This window comes from Cornus florida, unplaced genomic scaffold, assembly GCF_030987335.1.
Source record: "Cornus florida cultivar Cherokee Brave unplaced genomic scaffold, ASM3098733v1 CherokeeBrave_3.0.0_Hap2_Chr02, whole genome shotgun sequence".
In the NCBI taxonomy this organism is placed as follows: domain Eukaryota; kingdom Viridiplantae; phylum Streptophyta; class Magnoliopsida; order Cornales; family Cornaceae; genus Cornus; species Cornus florida.
The window spans coordinates 11383490-11396410 of record NW_026775572.1 but is presented as its reverse complement, the minus strand read 5'-3'; the positions used below and the strand labels follow the sequence as shown (position 1 = coordinate 11396410).

The window sequence follows — 12921 nt, the reverse complement described above, 5'->3', positions numbered from 1 at the left end:
ATGAATTGTCTAACTTACAAGTATTTTTACCAAATATTAGAAAGTGAAGGGTTTCACTTCTTATATTTTGCATACATGCCCGATGAAAGTTTGTAATCAGACAATTCAAAGTAATCGGCCTGAGAATCATTTTTCATAAGAATAAGGCCAAATTAAATTTTCATCTTAACCATTTTATCCAAGAGATAAAATACATTTTAGCTAGTGTTCTAGGTTAGACTATTAGATTTGAATAGCATTGTCTTTAACCATACGAGAAGACAAGAGTATACAATAAAAGAAAACATCACATGTACTCTATAGAGGTGTATTAGTCAATTTGTATGATAGAAGTATTTGGTCTGTCATCATATTCCTGATATTTGTATATAGTGAAAACTTTTTTTGCTTTTTTGGGTAAATATATATAGTTATAACTCTTGTTAAAATATAAAGGAAACTTGATACATTTTATTTTATTTTTTTGGTAAGTATGCAGTGATCCATTTAATTGTAAGTAACAAATGAGCAATTTTTGGGTAATCCAATGCCGTAAACAAAGTGGGAAAATCTTACCCGTTGCGTAAGACAAAGGCTACTCACCGGTTGCGTAAGCGGCTCAGCTGCTGCTAGAAACATCATGCTTGATTGGGACCTTCCGGCATCGTTCATCAGGCCGCCGGCGGAACCACCGGAATAATTGAGTGGGCGATCGAAGTGCTTCACGTGACTGGATTGAGGACTTAGACAACACTAGTCTAGGGCTCCAACACTACAATTGTGTTTGGTCTCTGATTTGGGGCTAATTGCATTATGCCGGGTTTGGTTGTGTAGCGCTATGTGGGTTCTCTTTGTTGGGCTTAAGCTCTGGTTTTGGATGGGCTTCAATTATAGAAGTCTACATTATGTAAGACATGCTCCAAAAGGAAGTGCTCAAAACCACCTAGAACCAGAACCACCCCCCATTTTTTATATGATAATCCTGTACAAATTGTTCACTTTGGTGTTAAGAAACCCAAAAATATCAGAAACTTTCTAATTCTTTTTTAATAACTGTCTTTAGAAAAAAGAAAATTTTTACTTTTTCTTTGGTCATCTAATAAAATACAAAAAGCTATTCTAAAAGTGAATGAAACAGACCTCAAATTTTCAACTTCTTTCTTTCAAAATCTGGCCAGGAGGAAATGACCAATTTTTTATTTTATTTTCAGAAAGACTGCATTTTTCAATTAATAATAAAAAAAATAGCATTATGCTCAGATATGGGATTCTCCAATGAGAAGGAACAATTGGTTGAAACAGTCCTACAAATATTGCAAAACTACAATGCTAAAGAGTACTAAAGAGTAAAGATTACAATCTACCTATCAATTTTATATCTAAATTCCAAAGGCTGATAATTTCATGAGTGCACGGGAGAGAAATTGAATTTAGAGTTAATAATAAGGCCCCTTCAGCCGTTAAACATAATTTATATGTCTCTTTCTTTCTTTTTTTCTTTCTTTCTTTTTTTTTTTTTTTTTTTTCAACACAATATCATCAATATATTTACAGTTTACAGAAGAGTGTGGTCCCTTTGGTTATCCACACACTTATCACCCCAAATTCATAAGCACTTATAAACCATAGAATAGAAATATACAACAAACATTAACACACACCGACATACATGAAGTTCTCTAAGTTATACAGTCACTATAATTAACACAACACACGTGTCTTGAGAATAGTATAACCCCCTAACATAAAGTATTTTTAGTTTTTTAATATGATATAATTGGTTGATATCACGGATAACACGGATAACGAAATATTAAAGAGACATGAATTCTTTCTCGAGCTAATTTTGTTAACATCGATTTGCTTAAGTGGACGCTCTCAGAAGTCTACATTATGTAAGACATGCTCCAAAAGGAAGTGCTCAAAACCACCTAGAACCAGAACCCCCATTTTTTATATGATCATCCTGTACAAATTGTTCACTTTGGTTTTAAGAAACCCAAAAATATTATAAACTTTCTAATTCTTTTTTATATAACTGTCTTTATTTTTTTATTATTATTATTTTTTTTGTCATCTAATAAAATACAAAAAGGTATTCTAAAAGTGAATGAAACAGGGTCTCAAATTTTCAACTTCTTTCTTTCAAAATCTGGCCGGGAGGAAATGACCAATTTATTATTATTATTATTTTGAGAAAGACTGCATTTTTCAATCAATAAAAAAGAAAAGAAAAGAAGGAATTCTCCGATAAGAAGGAACAATTGGTTGAAACACACCTACAAATATTGCAAAACTAGAATGCTAAAGAGTACTAAAGATTACAATATTCCTATCAATTTTATATCTAAATTCAAAGCTGATTATTTCATGAGTGCACGGGAGAGGGATTGAATTTAGAGTTAATAATAATGCCCCTTCGGCCATTAAACATAATTTATATATATGTCCTTTATTTTTATTTTTTTCACACAACATAATCAATATATTTTTACAGAAGCCTGTGGTCCCTTTGGTTATCCACACGCTCATCACCCCAAATTCATAGGCATGGAAGAGAAATATACAACAAACATCAACACACACTGACACACACAGAGTTGTCTAATTTATACAATCACCATAATTAACAGAACATACGTGCCTTGGGATTTCCCTTTTGGGCACGCACGTAGTTATGGTATCACACCATGCATCATGCAACAACGCGCTTTCGAGAAGTGAAATGAGAGGCCGGAGATCGAACTGATCCGGCGGAAGATGCAACAACTCTTTTGGTGGTAGAGGCAGATGATGCAGAGGAGGAGAAGCCACAGTCTGATCGAAATAGTTGACTGTCCGGCTTTTGGAATCGTCCCGAATCACCGGGAAGTCTCATGTACGAAGATGAAGGTGACTCACTGAGCCATGACCCTATCAACCCTTGTCCTCCATTTCTGTGCTGCACTATGGCTCGATACACAAATGGAATAAGACCCTCCATTAATTACACTCTATTTGTTATAGAGAGAGAGAGAGAGAGAGAGAGAGAGAGAGAGAGAGATGTTATGTGGACTTGTGTCTCTATGTTGAATTGGAAAAGGGTTTAAAAGAGAGAGAGGGGGTGGTGATGATGACGTGGCGTAATGGGTTAGAGTCCAGCTGTACGTTCACGCTAGCCCACGGATATATTGTGGGGAAGACTTCAACGCAACCCCGCACGAAGACTTTGAAAGCTCAATCCGAACTAAAGCCACCTTCATTATATATATCTCACCAAATCATACTACAATACTATTTTCTTAATTATATTTTGTATGTATCTCTGTGTGTGTATTATATATATATATAGTTATATATAATATAGTATACATACATGACAGCATTTTCATTTTTTTTCCTTGTTGCTAGGTTCATGAGTGGCCGGTTTGATTAAAATCTCATCTTGATCTAATGTATGTCGGTGCATGTATAAAAGATCCATGCATGTTCTTGTATTCATTAAGTACACATCGTGTAAGCAAGTAATAAAAAACTAAGACATTCTATGACAAAATATGGTTGGTTACTCTAAGTTGTAATTAGATTTCATATTGTCTTCTAATTAATTTGAATGGGCATAGTAGGTGTTTTGTTTGAGAGTGCTGAATTGATCTTTTAAATTTGAAATTAAAAAAAATTTAGGTCAAAATTTTAATTATTGGTTGTGTTTGTTTAGAAGTAATATATATATATATATATATATATATATATATTTCAGTGTTTAACAAAGATTTAGATTGAGATCGAATCCAATAGACGGGTCGGCTGAGTGTGTAAAATAACTTATCGAAAATTAATAATTGATTAATAAGTTATTGTTGTTAGATTTTATTTTATTTTATTTTTCGTAAATGTTTTACGACTACCAAAATAATCAAACATAGAAAATAAATTAATATTTTTTAAAAAATATTTTACAAACAAACAGAGCTTAAATTTTCTTCAATGTCAAATCAAAATCGTGGATTCAATACTCCCAAGCATAGCATCAAAACCATCACAATTCCAAATTATTTGTCCCATATCTTGTAGGATCTTAAGATAATGTACTTGGTTTGATTTGCTTGGGACAGCTGAGCTACAGCTTCTAAAATAAATATGATATTCTATCATGCAAATTAAGTTAGAGCTATCCCTTGGCTGAAACTTACAAGAGACATTACATTAACAGCTTCAAAAAGGAAATTTTTGAGATGGTGAGCTGCCACCAAATGCCTTATCCAAGATGAAAATTTTCTTCCTTTTTTTTTTCCTTACAATAAATTATTCAGCTTATTTTAAATCTTGATGCTTGTGGCATACTATTGAATTCATTTGGACCTATTGATATCATTAGGTATTGTGAGGCCATCATCAAACTGTGCTATCACTCAATCAGCATATCTTACCACCATTTTTGGTATATAACAGAACTTATCCAATTCAGTCTCTTATAGTAAGGCTTCTTATATTGAGAAGTCTTGAATTTACAGCAACATGGATTAAGAAAAATTAATCAAGAATAAAAAGAAAAACCAGAAGTTAAGACCAAAGAATGTCCAAAAAAAACTTCAAGGATCAATCATTTAATGTTTCTTCTAATCAGGGACGGATCCAGGAAATCGTGGGAGGGGAGGCAAAAGTGAATTTAATGTAATTTTTTTGTAATTTTAGAATGGGGCAAACTGAAAATTTTATAGGTATATAATTGAAAATTAAAAAATTAGTGGTATATAACAGTAAAAAAAATAAAAATTAAAGTGCCTCTGTCCCTGCTTCTAAAGTCAACATCCGACTGCTCAATCTTAGCTGTAATTCAGAATACATAGATTAGAGAAAGAATGTTTCATTTATATATATCGAATTTGATCACATAAATATTAGGCTAAAGCATGATGAAGCTTGACACAATCCGCGTACCTAAATTTTGAATTTTTGAATGTGACCAAACTGTTTAATTAAGAAATGTAGGCCTGCAAATTATGCTTTGCTTGCTTCGTTAGGACACCCACTCCAATATTGTCTTCATCATAATTCATGGGTGAAGTCATAGGTTGCATCATGGCATTATCAAACGGTTTGAAATCCGTTTGATGAATGTCCCTTTCTGAATCCATTAAAGCTTTTTAGCTTCAAAGCAGAGATCAATGACTCCCAATTCCTAAGCAAAAGCAAAAAATGTGTGCGCATTATTTGTTTTTGGTGTTAGGTGAAGAAAGGGAGAGGGGCATGGTGTCACACAGTATAGTATTATTTTCGGTATTGAAAATTAAGCGCAGGCACAATAAGATAAATGCGAAAGATCCATCACCATATATACAAAAATGGTTAGTGTCACATTCAAAACCAAAGGTACTATTTACCTACCCCTTCCAATATACTACTGCACCCTAAGGCTGACCTCAGGGTTTTTGTTTTTCTGCTCTGTCTAAGCTCCAAACTTCCAATAAAATACTACATTATTAACAGTTCCGCAAATCATGCTAATTATTAAATTTAATTTTTATTGTGCTACTTAATCTTTACATATGTAAGTTGCACTTTGAATCCAAAATGTTTAGACCAGTGAATTTTTTTTTTTTTTTTTGGTGTTTAGACCAACGAGAGGCAGAATTGTTAAGATCAATACATGCTCTGGTTCAAACAAGGTGTTGTTAGGACATGGGCCCATGCCCCTCACTCAGTGTCACCCGTGTAGCTGGCTGATCCATAATACTCTATCTAGTTTTTTTTGAAAACTGTGACTTATAAAATAGTAGTCTTTTTATTTATAGGCCACCTTTCAATTTCAACTACGAGGATGGGCAACCACGTACCACTTAGGCTATGTTTGGTACGGTGGGTTTGAAGGGGGAGGATAACATTAGTTACGACGGAAAGGGAAGAGAAGGATAAGTTTAATCCTCAATCGTGTTTGGTTGATTAATGAAGGAAAAGAAAGAGAAGGATAACAATCATGTTTGGGAAAAGAAAAGAAAGGGAAAGATAATAATAAATTTACTATTATGCCCTTTTATATTTTAAAAGATGAATTTTGAGATTTAAATATGCAACAATATTTTTGCCCCAAGAGGAGCCGGCTCAAGTAAAAGTGGAGGAGGCTCCAATATGAATGGAGCCGGCTCAAGTAAAAGTGGAGGAGGCTCTACTTTAAGTAAAGGAGGCTCCAATATGAGTAGAGCAGGCTCCCAAAAATGGGAGGCGGCTCCTTTCAAGAAAAATTGTTCTGGGAACCAATTTTAGCTACTGGAATGAAGATCAAGTGTGTGTTTTTTTTTCCTTTCAGTTTCCATCGCTGTTCCAGTTCGGGTTCGCCGTCGCCATCCGCCTCAAAAAATCAAAACCCACATCTTTTAGTTTCCATCGCTATTCCAGTTCGGGTTTGCCGTCCGCCTCAAAAAATCAAAACCCACATCTTTCAATTTCCATCGTTGTTCCAGTTTGGGTTCGCCGTCCGCTGTTCGCAAGCTTTCCGCGCTGAATACATGTTCAATATCAAGTGCAATTTTGAGGGTAAAAGTGGCATGACAAATATTATATGAGCCATTGCCTTCCCTTTCCTTCCTTATCCTCCCATTTTTGGAAGGTTAAAGAAATTACTGTACATTGTTACGAAGAACCCATCCAAACCCTTCCCTCTCCTTCCCTTTCCCTCCACTCACCTTACCCAAACACAATTTTTTTATAACCCTCCATCACATTCCCTTCCTTTTCCCTTCAAACCCACTCTACCAAACTGAGCCTTATAGATCTCAACCAACTTACTATATCATATCCTATCCATTGACATGAACACCCCGCGGTAAAAAGGATCCTGCAAATCTTAAAGTCAGAGAATTTTTTGCAAAAATACATCTCAAAGTACTCTCTCCGTCTCAAATTAAAAGTTCCTATTAGAAACAGTGACTCACAAAATAATAGCCTTTTTATTAGGCCACCTTACAATTTCAACTACGACGAGGATGGGCAACCACCACCTATCGATCTCAACCGACCTACTATATTGTATCCTATCCATCGAGCATGAACACCCGCAGTAAAAAGCATCCTGCGAATCTTAAAGTCAAGGGAATTTTATGCAAAAATTCATCTAAAAGTAGAAAAAAATTGTAAGTCACAGCTTCCAAATAGGGCTTTTAATTTGAGACGGGAGAAGTAATCTTATTGAATTTGTTTGGCCGTCAGACTCTTGCTCATTTGAAAATTAGCAAATGAAGCTTGGGCTTTGTTAAAAGGTATTATGAACCGAGCAATATAGGATGGGTTGGGTTTAGACTGTGAACTGTTGCGGTTTACTTTGGGCCTCCGCCCGAAGTTGTAGTAAAGTGTTTGGTTTGGAGTTTGGTTCAATATCGGCTGGGCTCAGCCAGCCCAAAGTAGAAAAGCATTCCAACGCTCCTCCTTCTCTCACTCGAGATTCATCACCCACAAAACCCTAGTTTTTGCTTCCAATGCATTGCGCATAAATAGCGCCACCAATGAGCTTTTACAGGTACCCCAATTTCTTTAAATTTCGTCAATATAAGCGCATGTTTGTGTGTATATACTATATATATATGTCTATTTCATTTTAGATGTGCTAATTAGACTAACATCCAAAATTTTTCGTAAGAGTTTGTTATTTCGAGGTCAATTGAGGTATACAAGGTCATAATCTCACAGAGTTTGCAGTGGATGTTCTCTAATTATGTTCAAATATGTGAATTTCGATAAAGATTGAAGTTTTAGAATCATGTTTATAATGCTGAATAATGCTAAAAGAGAAGAAATAAGCAAACCAAAGAATAGAAATGAACAGAGATGATGATTGATGACTTACCTGGTTTACATAACATTTCTGTTCACCCCCACATTATGTTCATATTTTGAATTGTGACAGGAGATAAGTGGAAGTCTATAATTTTATTAGTTCCACCTTAAGCAAAATTCATTCATACAGCAATTGAATATAATAACACTTTCTTTGGACACAAATTTGGTGAAACAATGGTTGTTTGTTTAATTCTATCTGGATAGAGTAGGGAAAGAGAGTTTATATAACTGAGGTAATGAATATTATTTTTTGTATACCTTGCATTACTTATTTACTCTATTTTAATGAGCCGGTGGACATCTTAAATAAAAAATGCTCATGGGAATTGTGAAGTTGACTTCCAGAGCTAAATATTCGTTCCAAAAGTTAAAGTAGGGCATATTGAATCCATAACATATAGGAATTTAGGAAAAGAAAACTAACAAAGTCCCCCTTGCCAATTCTTGCTTTTTAAATTCTGCAGAAAATAGTTCAGAAATTAAACTAGTTGGGACATTCATTATTTGAAACATTATTGTCTCAACTGTGACAATACTATTTGTAAGTTGTAGCACATAGTTCCCTAAAGTGTGCATGTGAAAAGGTAAACTGGCAAAGTCCATGAATCATGAGAAGAAAAAGGGGAATAAATTTTTTTCAACCGCTCACTCAAAAGAACTTAAGAAGCAAGACATCCCCCTATGTTGTGCTCTCTTCTTTTTACCTTTGTTTTTTGTAGGTTGCTTTATTTTCTTGGTCAAATGATTATATTTTTCGTACTTGAAGCATGTACAACCCTTGAACTCAACCTTACTCTTTTTAAACTGAACATGAACTCAAACGTAGTTATTCCTTATGAATGTGAGGACACTAGAATTTTTGGTAAGCTTGTGTTAGGACAACTTCCTGACCACCTTGATGAGAAGCAAGACATCCCCCTACGTTGTAGTCTCTTCTTTTTACCTTTATTTTTTGTAGGTTGCTTTATTTTCTTGGTCAAAATGATTATATTTTTCGTACTTGAAGCATATACAACCCTTGAATTCAACCATAAACTGAACATGAACTCAAACGTAGTTATTCCTTATGAATGTGAGGACACTAGAATTTTTGGTAAGCTTGTGTTAGGACAACTTCCTGACCGCCTTGATGGAGTTTTGGAACTAATTTTCTTTGTAGGAACCCTCTTGTTTGCATTTTACTTGGCCTGAAACTGTGAAAGTTGCCATCTGTATGTGAATAGCTGCTATCTCACTTAATATCACATAGAAAGCTACTTATCAAAAAAAAATATCACATAGAAAGCTAATCCACTTTTATGCCCTTTTTATTTGTTTATTCTCTCTTTTTTAAAAGTTGGTGTTTGATGGCCTCTCTCTCTCTCTTTCTTGTTTCTACTACTGTTTTGTAGCTTTCTTTTGTCCTTTGAAACCTACTGTTTATTCTTTCTACACTTCACAAATTAGTAATTCAGAAAAGCATCTCATGCAAGATCAGTGTCTATCTTCAATTGTAAGCCTACTCTAATTTCTCACAATGGGGTCTCAAAACCTTGAGATAGGCAGGTGCCTTTTGTGACGCTCATTCGGGCATTATGGGGCCTGAATACCTTGAGATGCTTTTTTCCTCTAGGTTCTAACTACACTACCCTATAATGAACACTCTAATTGGTAGTTTGGTGTTAATCCGTCTATACTTTCTTTATTAAACAGGTTTTATTGGTTTTTCTTTAAATCCTTCGGTGGGTAGTGGATATTAGAAATCAACATTTACATGAACCATTGGATCCATGACCATTGTTGTATCCTCGCACTCAAATGAGAATGCAGATAATGCAAAAGGTCTAACAGTCAATATTTCTGTACAAAGTGTGACACGCATTTGAGTTTGAAGACAACCACTTTGTGTGAATAATTTTGGAGAATGAATCTATTACCTGTCTACTCCTTCAGCACCCTCCATTGATAGGACCAACATGGGGTTAAATATATGACAAATGTTTTTATACCTTATTTGCCCTTACTGTATAAGAAGAGTGCCAAATTTAAGGGCTTCCGGGTTCCTATTGCCTATTGGTTGATCCTCTGGTGTTCCAACAAATAGTATATTGAATGATGATGTGGACCTTGGGGTCCAGTTTTAGGGCATTTGGGTTCATAATTGGCAAGAATTCTACTTATGTTCACAATTTTACCCTAGGCTTTTTAAGCTAAAACAAAATTTAGCAATCTCATGTTGTCTCTGAAATTCATGAGAAACACAGCAACAAAACGAAATAGTTCCTATTCCAATATTGCTTAAATTATTAATTTATTAACTTTAGCTAAAATAAAACCACGAGTAGAATTTGAGAAGGAAAAAACAAGAAGAAAAAAGATAAGTTCTGCAAATGATTTGATAGGATTTCCTTGGTTACCAAAGCGTACACATATTATATCTGAATTGTGTACCTTTTTTTCTTTTAAATAACAAACTAGTTATTGTTCCCTGATGGGAAGGGAATTACGCACATTTGACTGAAATACCCTTACTTATAAGGTATTATGCTGTGAGGACAGATTCAATATATAACTAGTTTAAGAAAATTGTATCCCTACTGGTTGCAATATTGCAGTCACATCTTAGAGCTAGGCTTGCAATAGAGAAACTGTATTGTCATTACATTTGCTATGATAATGTTGCTGGTTGCACTATAGTGTTGTCTTAAAGCTAGTCCTGGAATAGAAGAACTACATGGTGTAGAAATGTAGAACAAGCCGGGGCCTATAGTTTACCCTTATACCAGTACCCTTAGTTAAAGTTCCTGGACCATCCAATATATTGGTTGCCTATGCATATGAATTGACTTCATTTATTTGCAGTTTGAGATTCTTGTGTGTCGGTAGGCAGCTCTGCTGATCATTTACCCCTTTTCTTCTCATTGGCATTGGACAGGTTGGGATTGATGAGCATAACACATGTAGTGGTATTGATGATTTTTCTTGCCAAAAAGGCATTGACGGTATTTTGAGATGGTGACTCATCTGCAGGAATGCACGCGTGCTGCTCTTTCCCCTTCTATTAGGTAAGCATTTGTCTCACTTGTAATGCAATAAATTTTGTTTTCTTATCTGAGTAACATGTCCATTTGGTGCGTGGAGGCTCTAATCTTCTCTCTTTTTTCCATATGGTCCCAATAGAATATGCATACAGCTTTTTTGTAGGGAGAAAAGATGATTAAGTGCAAAAGCTGGCTGATAGAAATGATGGAAAGGGTAGGTTAGCAAGGTATACCAACAATTGCATGGTATTTTCTTGATTTTATAAGATCAAGAGGGTAAACATCTATCCAACAAGAAAATGGATGAACTAGTCTGCACTAACTTCTGTTTTTTACTGTTCTTTCAGATCAAAATTTATGAGATTTAACCTTGTTTTATCGTCACATGTTTGGATTTAGCTCGAAAAAGTTCAGTGATTAGACATTTTTTTGATTGTTTATGCATTTTTTTTTCTTTCGTTTTTTACTCCAATTATGCGATCTCAGCAAAACAATCCGTAGACTAACAAGTTACTTAATTGGCAATTGTGGGTTATATAGCTCTCTAATGTTTCACATCATATGCTTCAGATGTCGCTATGGTGATCATAATTTAGTATGAGTTGGGCCTTTGCTAAGGACCACTTTTAACAAATCAAACTTTGATTCACAATTTCGTTTCAGTGTCCTTTTAAAGTTTACCAGCATGGGCCATTTTGCAGCCCGTTTCGGAGGTGCATGGTTATTGAAGCCAATGGGGCGGGTCATTCCTATCGCAAACCCTCCCCCGTAAGGAAAACCAAATTTTAGATTCGTCCCATTCCGCCCCCGCATCAGAGTATTCGAATCAGCCTCATATATGCATAAAAAATATAACCTGATTAAATTTACGATAATTTCTTTAAAAAATATTTATAATCAAATATTTAACATTATAGTCATGGATTTTGATTTATTTGTTGATGATAAAATTTTAGGTTATCATTAAAAAAAAAAAAAAGACAATGGAAGAAAAAGGTTCTAGTTGATAATATAACATAACATGAACTCATGTATTTTTATTGCAAGTGGCGGCTTCTGATTTTGGACTTTTTTTTCAAATTTATCTTAACCCGGTTAGAAAGTAGCAATATCCGTTTTATTGGTGGTGAGATTTCATTGACGATATGGAGTCAAGATGTGGAAAAATTACTAACATGATTTTCTCTCAATCACTAGTAATATGCAAATAAATGTGTAAATTTTATTTCGGTGTTTTATTTACGTGCCAAATCTATATTTTGACAGGTGTTACAGTGTCAAAATGTTACATTTTAGTAATTCTGTTCCAATGGTGTATTTAATGCAAAATGCTATTTTTTGACACAACAACCATTCTTTTTCAATTACCATTCCCACCATTCATATTTGCATCAGTAATATTAATATTAGGCACATTCCAAGTCAAGTTGTAGACATTAGAAGGAAACTAAAATTAAACCTAATTAAAAAGAAACAAAAATTTAAAATATTTGGTCAAAAAAGGACCAATATATATATATATTTGATTATATTGTTATATAATTTTTTTTTTTCGAAAATTCATATATATTATATATATATATATGTATATTATATATATTTGAGTTTATTATTATTAAAAATATATATATTTTTAGGGCAAATCATTTCGGCCTACCCAATCGCCTCCATCTCTATTCTCGTTCTCAACTTTGAACTCCCTCTTTCACCAACAGGCCTGTAACCTAGCGGTATGAGGCTCCTACTTTTCAAAGGGAGGTCAAGAGTTCGAACATCAGTGGAGGCAGTGTGTGTGAGTCCCAATTAGGAAAAAAAAACTCCCCCTTTCTCTCTATCTCTCTCTCTCTCTGCAATTGCAAACTAGAAAATCTACAAGAATTAGAAGTTGAAAACCTATATATTTCAGTTTATCTATCTATCCGCAAGAATCAAAAGATCAAAACTTGGCATATCATTTCAGATTGTTCAAAAAACCATATCTTTCAGTTTACATCGCCTGCTGTTCCAGTTCGAGTTCGCGGTTCGCAAGCTCTCTCTCTCTCTCTCTCTCTCTCTCTCTCTCTCTGCAACTGCTAAATTGTATGTATGGGTTTTGTTTTAATTTTTTTTT

General features: G+C 34.4%; 1 long non-coding RNA gene across 1 annotated transcript; it reads left to right on the top strand.

Moving 5' to 3' along the window:
- The first annotated feature begins 7375 nt into the window (after nt 1–7375).
- On the top strand, nt 7376–11268 carry LOC132293589 (uncharacterized). The gene is made up of 3 exons (XR_009477866.1): nt 7376–7471; nt 10706–10835; nt 10951–11268. It is a non-coding gene; the product is annotated as an uncharacterized LOC132293589 (long non-coding RNA).
- Nucleotides 11269–12921: the final 1653 nt, after the last annotated feature.